Source organism: Pongo pygmaeus, chromosome 11, assembly GCF_028885625.2.
Source record: "Pongo pygmaeus isolate AG05252 chromosome 11, NHGRI_mPonPyg2-v2.0_pri, whole genome shotgun sequence".
In the NCBI taxonomy this organism is placed as follows: domain Eukaryota; kingdom Metazoa; phylum Chordata; class Mammalia; order Primates; family Hominidae; genus Pongo; species Pongo pygmaeus.
In genome coordinates this window covers 59,009,170-59,024,060 of record NC_072384.2, presented here as the reverse complement: position 1 = coordinate 59,024,060, position 14,891 = coordinate 59,009,170, and the positions used below count along the sequence as shown (strand labels likewise).

Here is a 14,891-nt window from a genome sequence, read left to right as displayed (position 1 = left end):
CTTTTGATCCTTAGCTTATGTTCGCCTTCCCCTTGGGATGCCTCTTTTCCTAGTTCCTCCACCTACCCACCTTTGTTATTCAAATTCCTATACTATTTTCCAAAGCCTACTTCAGATGTCATTTTTTCGTAAACCTTTTTTCTGACATCCTCAGTTAATTTTGCTCTCAGAGTACTTTATTTATACCACTCTTACGGTATAAATGGTAGTATGTTCCATGTATTTATCTTTATTTTAGAGACAGGGTCTCTCTATATTGCTCTGGCTGGTCTGGAACTCCTGGGCTCAAGAACTTCTCCTGCCTCAGTCTCCTGAGTAGCTGGGACTACCATGTATTTATTTTATTCTTCCAAGACGATAGAGTACTTTGTCCATTCATCTATATTACTAGCATTTAACATAATGCCTTGTAAATGATAGGCCTACTACTAATTAAAATAATTTAATTAAAGATAATCTTAGTTACTTCTAACTTCGCCGATTGGATTTATTTAGGAAAATATCAATTTTACTTGCAAAAAATTTATGTAATTTTAATCCAGTGTTCTTAGTTTAAAATACTACAGAATAAACTTGAGGACTTGCTTTGATAAATAGTAAACTTTGTGATTAGTATAACAACTTTTCCACTTGTTTTTAGACTCTTAAGTAATCCCCTTTTCTCAAGTCAGAGTGTCCTCTGCAGAACCATGTGAATTGGTTCTATTGAAATATCTTGGCAGCTGCTAGGTACCTCCTCTACCCCAAAGAGCAGCTCTTTATTTTCTACTATTCTGGGTTTGTTTGTTTGTTGTTTTGTTTTTGAGATGGGGTTGCGCTCTGTTGCCCAGGCTTGAGTGTAGTGACATGATCACAGCTCACTGCAGCCTTGACTTCCCAGCTCAAGCGATCCTCCCACCTCAGCCTGCTGAGTAGCTGCGACAACAGGCGTGCACCACCATGCCTGGCTAATTTTATTTTATTTATTTTTTTAATACCTGGCTAATTTTTTAAAATTTTTGTAGAGATGGGGTCTTGCTGTGTTGCCCAGGCTGGTCACAAACTCCTGGCGTCAATGTATCCTCCCACGTTGGTCTCCCAAGAGTGTTGGGATTACAGGTGTGAGCCTGTAATCTCAGTGTGAGCACATACTGGGCTTCTTCACAGATTTTATTTGAAGAAAGGCCTCTTCTGCTGAATCAATTTAAAATTTTGCTGAGTGTAAATTCTTGTTTTTTATATGTGTTTTTTTCCAATAGTTTATAGAAACATATTATTTCTGCCCTCTTTTTCCTCATATTACCACAAATTTTAAATCAGTAGTCCATATGAATGAGACTTTAGATGAATAAGCAAAAGATAGGCCGTGGACTTTGGGCACAACAAATAAATTATTCTCTGAGTATTCTGTCTCTTAATATGGATTTTTTGAGGAGTTGTTAGTATATCAGAAATTATTGAAATTGGTGTATAAATTGTTAGGTACTAGATCAGGGCTTCCTAAACTTTAATGTACAGAATATTCTGATTAAGTCTAGTCTGGGGCCTGAGTTTCTGCATTTCTGTTTCTTTTTCTTTTTTCTTTTTTTTTTTTTGAGACAGAGTCTCACTCTGTCACCCAGGCTGGAGTGCAATGGCACAGTTCACTGCAACCTCTGCCTCCCAGGTTCAACCAGTTCTTCCACCTCAGCCTCCCAAGCAGCTGGGACTACAGGCATGCGCCATCATGCCCGGCTAATTTTTGTACTTTTAGTAGAGACGGGGTTTCACTATGTTGGCCAGGCTGGTCTCGAAGTCCTGACCTCGTGATCCGCCCGCCTCGACCTCCCAAAGTGCTGGGATTACAAGCGTGAGCCACTGCGCCCAGCCTTGTTTCTTTTTTTTTTTTTTTAGAGACAGGGTCTTGCTCTGTCACCCAGGCTGAAGTGCAGTGGTGCAGTCATAGCTCACTGTAGCTTCGAACTCCTGGGCTGAAGTGATCTTCCCACCTGAATGTCCTGAGTTGCTAAGACTACAGGTATGTGCCAACACACCTGGCTAATTTTTAATATTTTTTGTAGAGACTAAGTCTCACTATTACCCAGGCTGGCCTAGAACTCCTGGCCTCAAGTGATTCTCCCTGCTCAGCCTCGTGAGTAGCTGGGACTACAGGCACATGCACCACATCTGGCTAATTATTTTATTTTTTTGTAGAGATGGGGTCTCGTTGTGTTGCCTGGGCTAGTGTTGAACTCCTGGCCTCAAGTGATCCTCCTGCCTTGGCTTTCCAAAAATGTTGGGATCACAGGTGTGAGCCACCATACCTGGCCAAGATTCCGCATTTTTAACAAATAATTTCCATGTTGCTGGTCTGTGGACTATATACTTGGAGTAGCAATGAGCTAGATGACTTTCCAAACCCTATCACCATGTTTTAGGATTTTTTTTTGTACTAGTAAAAGTAGGCTTTTGGTATTGCACAGATACTCGTTTAAAGTGTCTGTTTCTCTACAGTCTAATGTATATTTTGACATTTTAATAGAAATTTCTGGATTTTTAAAGGAAAATCTGTTGTGTTTAGATTGATTGATTGTTCTGTGGTTGTGTGGTTTGTTGCTTCAAGTCATTCTTCAAAGTTTTAAAAATAGCCTTGACAATTATTAGACTGTCAGTGACAACTTTCAGAGTTTACATTTAATAAGGAATGTCTAATTGTTTACTTATTTCTAACAGAATTGTAGATGGTACTGCCTTTGGTTATTTTTGCAAGATATTGTTTGAGGTTAGACATTAAAGTAGCATAAAATATAACAGGAAACTTAATCTTCTGTTTGACTCTGGATGTTTTAGTTGGTGTAAGTACTGCTTTTTGTTGTTGTTGTTAAAGCTGTTATTATTATGAATTAGTAGCAATTGTATACCAGAGATTAGCCTGTTAATTTTATCTGTAGCACAGGTGAATTGAAAACCTAATTTGTGTAAATGGATAACCAATAACACAGATAGCTCTTTAGTTAAATATCCTATACTCAAAAGGATATAAATTGATTCTGGGGGTACATTAATACTTATTTTTTAAGATACATCACATTAAATACTTTCATAGTCTTGTGCTTTTGTTGAAGATTGTAACTAAATCATAAATCTTTAAGAAAATTCCCAGCATTACTTATTTTTGAAAATATTAATTGGTAATCAACATTTGCAGACCAGGATAGTAAAACATTTTGAGGGAAAAGTATTATTTTATTTAAAAAACTTGAGAATAATTTTCATTTTAATGATTATATTAGCCCTACATTATTTCATTTAATAATTATCAGTAGTCAAAATTGTCGAGGAAATTACATTATTACAAAAGTGACTTTAAAATATATTTATTATTTTCTTATTTCTTATTAAATAAGTAAGCACTTGCCTTGCAATTAAAGTTTTCACATAGAATTTATGTGAAATATTGATAAAAAAATTTTTGGACCTGAGATCCAACAATTCTCTATAGAAATAAACCTCCTTTGTTTCTTCTGGTAGCATCCATTGATTTCTTTTTTCTGAAGGTACACTAATAGTGCTGATAGAAGCAGAACAATTGGAATTTACATTAAAAATAAATATGATGAATAAAAAGCGATACATTGTAATATAGAGTTGATTTTGCTTCACCCATAAGTTCTAAAATCTAAAGGACAAAAATACTGAAAAGGTCGAGAAAAAATGAAAGAAAGAACAAATGATTCAAAAAGAAAATGACACTGAGGTCTTGGTTTAATACATATGTATTTCAGGTTGATGGTTGATTTCATTAGCAAATCTCATTGTTATGCAATGTCTGTTCTTCTGCAGCAAAATGAATATTGTATTCTCACAGCCTCTGTGTGTATCTATTATGTTGCAATAAATGAAAATATATACATCTGTATCTGTCTTTGGCTTACTCTTTCCATTTTGTTTTTAAGGAAAAGAAAGAATATTGAATAATATTCTTTTGTTGTTAAATTTGTTCAAAAGCCGTTTCAATTTATATTATGGATATGTTTCCTACTTTTGTTCTTTGAAGTAAACAATTATAAGGTGGTTAATAATGTAACCATGATAATTATCCTATAACTTTTTTAATGAATAGAATGAATCTTGATTGATTTAAGTTGATAATATGAGATACTTCAGCGTATGTTTTCTAACATATTTTTAAATATTAGGAGTGGTTTTCCTTATTGCAGGAAAGTATGGTAAGGGAGTGTATATATTATGCCAAATCTAAAGACTACTACCTTTTACAATAGCAAAATTATATATTGAGATTACTAAGGTTTGAATTTTTATAAAATAGGAAGTTCAGAAATAAATTTCAGTGGCTACACATTGGAAGAATTCTTTGAATGGTAATAAAGTAATAAGCTTCATAAATTTTATGTTATGAGTTCAAATATGAATCAAACTGTATTGGATGAAAATTGTCAATTAATCTTCGTCATTTTGAGGTTTGACAGTAGCTTGCAAAATAGATTTGGTTTTTGGTAGTGTTCTCAAAAGTTGTCTCACAATTGAAATTATTTTGACAAGCTTGAAAACAGAAAAGCCCAAGGTTTGATTAAATATGGGTTGATTGTATACCATGCAGTAATCACCTGTATGGTAAAAATTTGCCTTCTGGTTCAATTGATGCAATCATAATAAATATCCTAGTTATGTTGAACAAACATGAGCTGTTATAAATATGTACAGCAGTTTATTAATGCATTATACTAAGTTTATTTGTATTTAGAGTATTTGCTACGTGTTGAGCATTTTGTTATTCATGGTGGGTAATATAAAAGAAGGAATTTCAAGATCTAGTAAGGAGAATCCCCAAATAATTATATAGTGATATATAGCTAAATTATGTAGAGAAAGCTTTTATGAGCCCTTCAAATAGAGTCTGAGAGAGAGCCATCCTGAAAGTGATGAGATCTAAACTGATAATGAGGTAGGAGAAGAGATATGAAACAACATAAGCATAATCTGGGAGGCAGGAGGACATAAATTTAGGATCTTTGGGAGGCAGAGAGCAGACCAACCCAGTAGTAAGGAAGATATGGTTTGCTACAACCTATTTACCTGACATGAAAACCAGAATGCATCATTGTTACATTTTATTAGTATTCAGTCTGGATACTATACCATGGTAGCATGTTGTTTGACATCACTGGTAGATCTTGTTTTTTCTTGTATAATAAAATAAGAGATAGGACATTTCCTTTATATCAGTTTCGCCGTCTTTCCTCTGCACGAGTAACAAAAAGTAAATGTTCTAAAAGTATGCAAATATGAATCTAAATTGATGCAAACTGAATGTGAAGACAGAGTCACATTTATCTACTACAGTTAGAAATACCAAACTGGGGAGGATTAAACATCATCATAGATTGGACTCCCAGCTGTTGTAATGGGCAGGATCATGGAAGGAAGATCACCAATGAAAAGAGGAACTCATTTCAGTTAAAAAGAAAGGTCCCTTGGCTGGGTGTGGTGGCTCACACCTGTAATCCCAGCACTTTGGGAGTCCAAGGAGGGCGGATCATGAGGTCAGGAGATCGAGACCATCCTGGCTAACACAGTGAAGCCTCGTCTCTACTAAAAATACAAAAAGAAATTAGCCGGGCGTGGTGGCGGGTGCCTGTAGTCTCAGCTACTGGGGAGGCTGAGGCAGGAGAATGGCGTGAACCCAGGAGGCGGAGCTTGCAGTGAGCCGAGATCGCACAGCTGCACTGCAGCCTGGGCGACAGAGTGAGACTCCGTCTCAAAAAAAAAAAAAAAAAAAAGGAGAAAGGTCCCTTGTAATTGTCTGGACCTACCTACCAATGTTTTATCTTTTGCCTGATCTGGAACCCTGGTTATCTCATTTTATGTGATCTTATGCTCTCAACTAGCATAAGAACCTGACTTTAGAAAATAGAATATGAATTTGGAATTTGAAAATGGAATTTAACATAAGATTCTGGAAATTGTTAGTGTATGTTTAAAAATCCAGATAAGAATTGCAGACTTCCTAGCAAGATGGCTTATTTTGGGGAATCTTTCCTTATGTTATCACTCTGGCTTGCACTGAGGAAATGTTAAAAGAAACTTTTATGTGAAATTTGTTATTTAGATTGCTGTAAAGATTCTATTGAGAAAACTGTTGTATGCTCCAGTGTTGCATTTTTGAAAATTATTTTTAAAACTTCTCTCAATTCTAAGTCCTAGAGGATGCTTTGGAGCTTGTTTGTAAATTACATCTTATAGAGAATGAGAACTTTGTAATTTGATCTTGTTTCCCACTTTGATTGCTAAGGAGCTGAACCACCCACATCATAGACTTGTGCAAGACCTTACAATAGGTGTTTCTTTGGTCCAACTTTACCTTGTGTTATCATCTTTCTCATGTCCTCTTATTTTCCCTTTTATTCATGTTAGTTTTAAAGGCGGCATTCTGTTCTTCTACTCATAGTTTTGTAAGTCATCTTAAATTATGTTGGAATAAGATGGGATATAAATAATTATGTAACACCTATTTCTTGTAGCAGAAGGCAAGCAAGTAAAAAGTAGGAAACTTTCTTCCTCCTCTTGTCTCTCCCTCTGCCTTCCCACCTCATTTTGCACATAGTTCATAATATGGACGACTTAGCTCTGTGGTTTCTTGGACTTTCCAGAGGACAGGGGAATTCACTCTGAAGCTTTTTGTCTATATAGCACTACCAGGTCCAGTTAAAGAATGCCTGGGAGGACAAGTAGGGCTGAAATATACCCAAGAGAAGGAAAAGATATATTTTTCTTATTTGTCAGCTCTGAGGGCAAGTCTTTTTCCAACTGGTTTTTGTTCCTTACCTTTTAACTGAATTGTAAACTCATAATATCAAAAGTTACTGCCTCTTGATAAAAACCACCTTCAATGAAACCAAATATCAAATTTATTTGCTGTACCTCTTTATGTATTCATTTCATCGTGCTCTAAATTTGACACATTATAGGAAACTAAGATGGTCATAAATCATTGAAACGATTGAAATAATAATTTTCTGATTTAAAATTTTGTTTTGTTTTGGTGTATGAATTACATACTCAAAGCTACTTCTGTGGTAGGAATTACATCTCAAATTTTCTATAAAGGAAGTAAGAACTGTGTTTTGCATTCCATGTGACTACTATGGTTTTTAAATTATTTAATGTTAATGGACCAAGAAATTCAGCTGGAAATGTTAACTTCGTAGTTGTAGTTTTTTGAAAATTTGCTGTTTCATGTGTCATTGTAGTAAAGATGGTGATTAGTGATGTTAGCAACTTGCATTAATGTGGCTCAATACCGAATACATACTCCTTGAAATGACATATTACGTATATGTAATGAGACCTGTTCTGAGATTCTATACCCTTGGCACAGTCTTCTCTCCTGAGTGTTCTTTTTGTTATTTATTATCATTCTGTTTTCTATTTCAGTACATTAGAACTTTATTTTGCAAAATGAATAAATACAAACCTAATTTAAGTAGTATAATTGTAATATCTTAACATGATTATATTGTTGTAAAGGGGTCTTAAGAGCTTTTTGCATTAAAATTAAATCTTACTGTGTTCATAATAGTTAGGATATTGATGCATGGCCTTAGTAAATATAGAATTTTAAAGATAAATGCAAATTTTGTGGATTTACAGAATTATCTAGATTTTTTTTAAGTAGTAAATTAGTTTATCATTTTGATGGAGTTGGGTTTTTTGTTTGTTTCATACCCATGGCTAATTTAAATCTTCCCTCATCAAACTATACTAAAAAATTTCAGAGAGTGAAAAAACAGCAATTTGGGGTGAAAAAAAAACTATGGACAAAGAAACTTAGTTTTCAAGCTAACAATGTTTTTAAAAAATGCTCACAGGTTAAATATTTTGTTTGTTTTCTTTTTGATATATGAGTTTAAAATGATGTAGAGAGTAGTTTCAAATTATGTAAACTTTCTGATCATAGGAATTTTTTTTCAAAGACTGCCACATAAATTATAAAGCAGTCTTATTTTGCAGGAGATTGTCCAAATAAAAAAATAGACTTATTCTTTGACCACAAAACAATTAATGTTGGTCTTTTATTATAACTCAGAAATTTATTTTATGTATTTTGTTGTAGCAGCTGAAATTTAAAGACTTTTATTTTTAGCAGGTTTTTGAGCAGTTATTCTTATTTGTTAGCATTGCTTTGTTTTTATAGTTTATCTGCCAGAAGTGATTTTTGAAACCCGCTTTTAAACAGTGCCAGTTTTCAAGCATTCCTATCATGTGAGTTTATGTGAGGAGTAAACCCTTCTTTAAAAAGGAAGAAAGACCTCTTCTCTTTATTGTCTGTTTGACATTAATAAAATTAAGAAAAGAACGATTACTTGAGACATCAACCTTACCTGGCTTAGTTTTATCACGTGAGCATTCACGTTTGCTGGTGATCTAAGTGCTCCACCTGCCTTTCAGTTTGTTTACCAGGAAATCAAGATGTGTAAACTGCAGGAAGTACTATTTGACCCTCTCCGACAGTATCTCATTACAATAATTGCTAATCTCTGAATAAGACAGCCATGTTTTGTGAGTAACTGAGAGAGAGAGAGGTTGTGTTAGGTAGATTTTAGGTGTTTCAACAAATAGAGCATTGTAAATGCTTACTTGGATTATGTTTTCATGATAGCTTTTGATAAAAGACATATGCTGACCCTTGGGGTCAGCAAAGCTAGGACACAATAGTAGGTATTCTTTCATGCCTTTTAACTGAAAAATATCACGGCTTGTTGTTTTGGAGTGCTGTCACTGCTCTGAATCGAAAGGATAATGGCTACTTCCTGATTAAACCCACTCTCCACAGTAAGCTGTTAATGTTATACTCTATGTCTTTTTCTCCTGTAAATGCAAGAGTATTTGGTGTTTTCTTTACTTTTTAACATTGTTTTTTCATAGATAGATCTCTTATAAATATATCCTGAAGTTAAAGTTTACAATTAGAGTAGAAACTACTGTTTAAGTTTGGAAGATTTTTTAAAATGAAAAAGTATTTCTGTTTGGTATCTTAAATCCAACCAGCTCATACACATAATGTAGGTTTTGGTTAAAGAAATTAGCTTTATTAAATAAAGACATTGAAATGATAAATGATATTAAGCTGCCACTTTCTTGCCACTCTAAACAAAATTTTAAAAATAACTTATGTAGTAAAAAGATTATTTTTTTCAGAGACTTTGGATAAACTCTAATTTTATCTTGATTTAATAAGTTTCATAATTCTATTTATATATTCTCAAAATATCTCAATAATTTTAATTATGAAATTAACTTATTCTTAAATTAGCAAAGAGATCCTTATGATATAAAAACAATGTTAAGTATTCAGAACATAAGAAGGGAATAATGAGCTTCTTAGTTTTAATCCTAAATCTGGCTGTCACTCCATCTGTGATCTTGGGACAATCATTTAAACTGCTTACCTCAGTTTTCTTGTCTACTGTCTGTGTGAGTGCTTAAGTAAAATGTGTATGTTTGTTTATTTCCTTATAGTGTTACAAACTACAAAGGAAATGAATTTCACAAGTATTTTATAAAATGGAGAACTGACTCTGCACATAGGAAAACATTTGCAGTAACAATAGACGAGAAATAATTTTTTAAAATTTATGGCTTTAAAAGAAACACCATTACATTGGCTTTTTAATTTGGAACAGAACTCTTAGTTTTGCTCAATCTTTAATATAATATTACCAAAGGAATATACATAGGAATATACATGTTGTTGGATATATGACTAAAATGGGAAGTAGAAAGCTTAAAGGTGATTTAGTAAAGAGTGACAAATATACTTAAAGTTATTTAACTTTTTCTCAAAAGTCTTATTTCTGGAAGTAAAATTGTTCAGAGTAGAGGGAAGAATGTATGTATGTATATATTATGGACATATAAGTATAGGTGATCTATGTAGTAAGATGTTTAATTTTTAAACTGTAGTATTAGGTATGTTGATTATATAAAAAGAAAACGTAAGATTATGAAAAATCAAAAGTAGTTACTGAAGAATGTTATAGAACCTAACATCTAGGAACGTTAAAAAATGGGATAATGTAAATAGAATCCTACTTTTGTTGAAAATTAAGGTAGTTTCTTTCACATAATGCTTATCAGGGTTATTTTAGGTAACTCAGTAATTTTTGATATAAATTACTGGCATATTCTGAGGAGATTCTAAAGGTTAAGTTTGTGAGTATTCTAGCTTAGTCAAGTTATCAAAGTAAAAGTTATAATAGTGCCTCTATTTTAATTTATAATAAGTAATTTATGCCATTTATTGAATACTTACTATATGCAAACCTCTGGGCTAATTCTTTTGTCATTTAATATTCATGATAATCACATGAAGTGGAGGTACCATTATTACTTCCATTTTTATCAGTGAGGAAGTAATTGTAGAGAATTTAAATAATTTGATTAAGGTCCTTAGCCAGTAAATACCAGAGCCAGACTGAAAACACTAACACAATTCAGAATCCAGAACAGTCTCCAGTGTCATACCCTTAACCATTGTGTTTATGTTTTGGAGATAGTAAAGGTGCTTACACACTTGATTTGGATGGTTTTTTTTTTTTCATTAATTTATCAAATATTATGGAATGCCTAAGTATCAGGCACTTTAAGGAATTACAGGCAATGGCATTATAAAGCAATACAAAATCCCTTGTCTCAAGGAGCCTGCAGTCTAGTGGAAGAGGCAGAAAATTAATAGGCTGTTAACAGTACAATGTGATAACTGATAAAATATAGGTCAGTACAGGATGCTAAAGGTGACGCAAAGGAGAGATATCCAATGTATTGTTTTATTTCCATATTTAATTTGCATATTTGTGTGGTGTTCTAGGTACATGGGAAATATCAGCAAATGAAACTTTCAAAGGTCTCTGCTTTTGTGGCACATATAGAAGTGGAGATTAATAATAATAAATAAACTGCATAGCATTTTAGAAGATGACAAATGTTATGAAGTTAAGAAAAAGGAGCAGGATGTGAAGGTTAGGTGATGATGGGATTCAGGGGCTGAGGAAGGATTCACAAAGAAGATGATGTTGAGGAAAGATTAAGGAAGTTAGCTATGTGGATACCTTTGGAAAGTCTTCCAGGCAGAGGGTATGAGGCAGGAGCATGACTGGTTTGTTCAGGGAAATGAATGGTTGTCATTGTGAGTATGGTTATGGAGAGTGAAAGAGGAGGTATTGTCAAAGGAAATGAGTGAGTGGGTTATTTATGTAGGGCCTCAGTGGGGACTTTGAGGAGCCACTCCAGGGCTTTCAGTATTTTTTAAAAGGATCACTCCAGCTGCTATGTTTAGAATAGACTATGTGTAAGGAGTCATGGACCACCAGTTAGAAGGTTCTTAGAGTAATCTAAATGAGAGAAGGTAGTGGCCTAATAGCAGTTAAATTCTGAATGTTTTTGAGGTACAACCAAAAAGATTTCTGGTTGGGCTGGATGTGAGATACAAGGAAAGAGGAGAAAAGATGATTTTAAGGGTTTTGGCAGCTGGAAGGATGGTGTTGCCATCAGCTGTGACATAGGGAAGAATTTCAGTTGGAGAAGGTTTGGGATGAGGATGAAGAATCAGGACTTTGACTTTGGATGTGGTAGACCAAAATGTTTATCAGATATGCAAGTGGAGATGTGAGAAGGCTTTACAGAGTAGGTGCAACCCAAATTGAGACTGAAGAATGAATTGGACTTACCTAGTCAAACAGGTAGTTTATAGTGAAATTTGAGAGCATTTGCTACATACTTGAATGAATCTTGGCATTATCTACTTTACATATTTACTAATGAAAGTAACGTCTAAACATCTAATAAGTAAAAACGTTTAAAAAGTAATAAAAATATTTCAGAGAATAAAATTATTCTGGGTAGTCAAGTTTTAAGAGTATTTCATTGACTGCTGTTTTCATGAATTGTACTATCTGCTTTTACATATGTTGATTCTCATCTTAGTACTGTAAGTTACATAGTATTTCTGCTTTACATTTGGAGAAACTGAGTATGAGGGAGATTAATATTCCCTAAGGTCATTGATAGATTAGGTGATAGGCCTGGATTCAAATCCAGGTCTTTAGATTCCATTGACCATGCTCCTTATTTTAAAAATGTGTGATGTTAAAATTAAAAATTTTTTAGACTTTTGTTTGAGGTCACAAGGAGTTGTCTTTTTTAAATGTTAGTTATCATTCTGTAGTGTAACACAGTGATACCCTTGGGACATAAGGTTTTTAGATTCTTGATCAAGGAGTCAAACCATTTGTTGTTCTTTGAATAACTACAGAGCTTTCAGTATAGTTACCTATTATAGACACTCCCTCTACTCCTGGTTCCCATCCCTGTGTATAGTGCTTAATAAGTGCTTAGAAAATTACAGCTGCTATTATCATCTTTTTGTTTGTACTATACTGTGACCTTGGGAATGAACCCAGGCTTGTTGGAATCATGTGTAAATTATAAAACTTCAAAGATTAAGGGCACAAAGACATTCTAAATAATGAAGAATGAGTTTTAATCCACACATTTTATCAGCGTAGAGACCATCTTTATTTCTTTTCCTTTTTTGGCTGTTTTTTAGGCAAGTGAATTTGCTAAATAGCTATGTTTCTTACTGGAAAACCAGTAATCTCTAAGATGCCACTGGGTATTTTCATTGTAAAAGTGAACGTAAGTTGTTCAACTTCAGTAGGGAATGAAAATATGGTTTTTCTTTGAAACATACTTACTTTTGAGGTGGCAATGCCATATTTTAAAAACTTAAACCTTTTGCCTTCTGGATCAAAATAGAAGTTATTTCATGTGAGTTAATACTGTTTACATTTATGATATTTTTAAAGATAGTTAAGAGCAAGTCATTCAGACAAACTGCAAGAAAGATTTTTACAAAGCCATGTCAAACATACAGAAATGCCAGTTTTTAAAAAAACCTGTTGTAGATTAAAACAGGATATGAGTCTAAATGATCATTTTAAGTATATACCAAGGGAATAGGTAGAAACTTTACATTGTCTATATATTTCTGTTCTATAAATACATGACTTTACACTAAGTCTGCTGTTTTGATACATTTCTCAAAATTTTATGCTATTTTTTCAAAGGAACAAAAAAGATGTATTCATTCTTCCTATACCTTTCTAAAACTTTTATTTTATTATTATAACTTAAAGACTTCTTTAGGTGTAACTTATTTTATGGTCACTGTAATCATTAAACAGATTATTTAAGTAAACAAAAATGTTGTTTGACCCCTACAACATTCTTTATTTTAACTAAGTTATCTATGTAATTTCATATTTTAATTAATTCCGCTTATGATTAAAATTATATTTCCTGAGCATTTCTACTTAGTCATAAAAATAGTAGTGTATGTGTTAAATGTTTGTGTATCACTTAGTTTTAAAATTTGTTTTATTTGGAGAATGTCTTTGATTCAGTTGGGGAAAAAGAAATGACTGGTTGATCAGAAAAAAATTTCTGTTCAAAGTATTTTATTATTGCCTATTTTTAAATAATTATACTGAACTAAATCTGTTATATCCTTTATAAATTGCAATGTCCAGAGAGGCTGGGCGCGACACCTCACGCCTGTAGTCCCAGCACTTTGGGTGGCCAAGGCAGGTGGATCACCTAAGTTCAGGAGTTCGAGACCAGCCTTGCCAACATGGTGAAACCCCATCTCTACTAAAAATACAAAAAAATTAGCTGGGCGTGGTGTTGGGTGCCTGTAATCCCAGCTACTTGGGAGGCTGAGTCAGGAGAATCACTTGAACCCAGGAGGTGGAGGTTGCAGTGAGCTGAGATCGCGCCATTGCACTCCAGCCTGGGTGACAAGAGCAAAACTCCATCTCAAAAAAGAAAGAAAGAAAGAAATGTCCAGAGAATGAGTATTCTGATTAATTTTTTCTGGAATAGTTTGTCTTAACATTATTAAAATTTAATGTATTTGTGCAAGTATAGAATTGAATTTTTTTTTGTGATTTGAAGACAGAGAGGGCTACTGGGTCTTGATTTGACAATCTGCGCTATTACTAATCTAGTTTGGTAAATAAAGTACAAACAAATATTAAATGAGTCTTGATTTGATAATTTGAGCAACTAATCTAGTTTTACAAGCAAAGCGTAATCAAATATTAAATGTGTTACAGTAATTAAAAAACACCAGAGATGTCAAAAGGAGCATAAGATTAATTGCTTAATGAGTGATATGTAAGTAAAATATTATGAGTTGACAGTAAGAGAGGGGTCATTGGAATGACCAGGAAAGGTTCCTTTAAGGAAAAGGAACTAATACAGTATCTTCAAGCACTGAAGAAGGACTTCAAACATTAATTTTTACAAATAGCTTTTTTGAGATATAATTCACATACCATACAGTTCACCCGTTTAAAGTATATAGTTTAATGGATTTTGGTATATTACATTTTTTTTTACATTGCAGTAAAATATCTATAACATAAAATTTGTCATTTTAACCATTTTTATCTACACAATCCAGTGGTCTTAATTACATTCACAGCACTGTACAACCATCATTACTGTCTATTTCCAAAATTTTTTCATCATCCCAAACAGAAACTCTGTAACCATTAAGTAATAATAACTCCTGGTCAGATGCAGTGGCTCATGCTTGAATCCCAGCACTTTGAGAGGCTGAGGCGGGAGGATCACTTGAGACCAGGAGTTCAAGGCCAGCCTGGGCAATGTAGTGAGACCTCTGCTCTACAAAAATAAAATAAAATAGCTGGGCGGTCCCAGCTACTCAGGCCTCGAGCACAGGAGGTTGAGGCTGCAGTAAACTGTGATCGCACCACTGCACTCCAGCCTGGGTGACAGAGTGAGACCCTGTCTCAAAAAAAATTTAAAAATAAAAAAAAGCAGTAACTCCC

The 14,891-nt window shown here is 33.7% G+C and overlaps 1 protein-coding gene across 50 annotated transcripts in view; it reads left to right on the top strand.

The window, feature by feature from the left end:
- BAZ2B (bromodomain adjacent to zinc finger domain 2B) overlaps positions 1 to 14,891 on the top strand; it is a 396,738-nt gene that overhangs the window by 185,101 nt on the left and 196,746 nt on the right. Inside the window, exon 1 of one of the 50 annotated variants that reach the window (XM_054477938.2) lies at positions 8,542 to 8,811. The exons of 48 other annotated variants lie outside the window; for them this stretch is intronic. The gene's annotated coding sequence lies outside the window, so the exon portion shown is untranslated. Of the gene's footprint in view, positions 1 to 8,541; positions 8,812 to 14,891 lie in introns of those variants that run through there. One more of the 50 variants, XM_054477941.2, reaches the window with a different exon arrangement.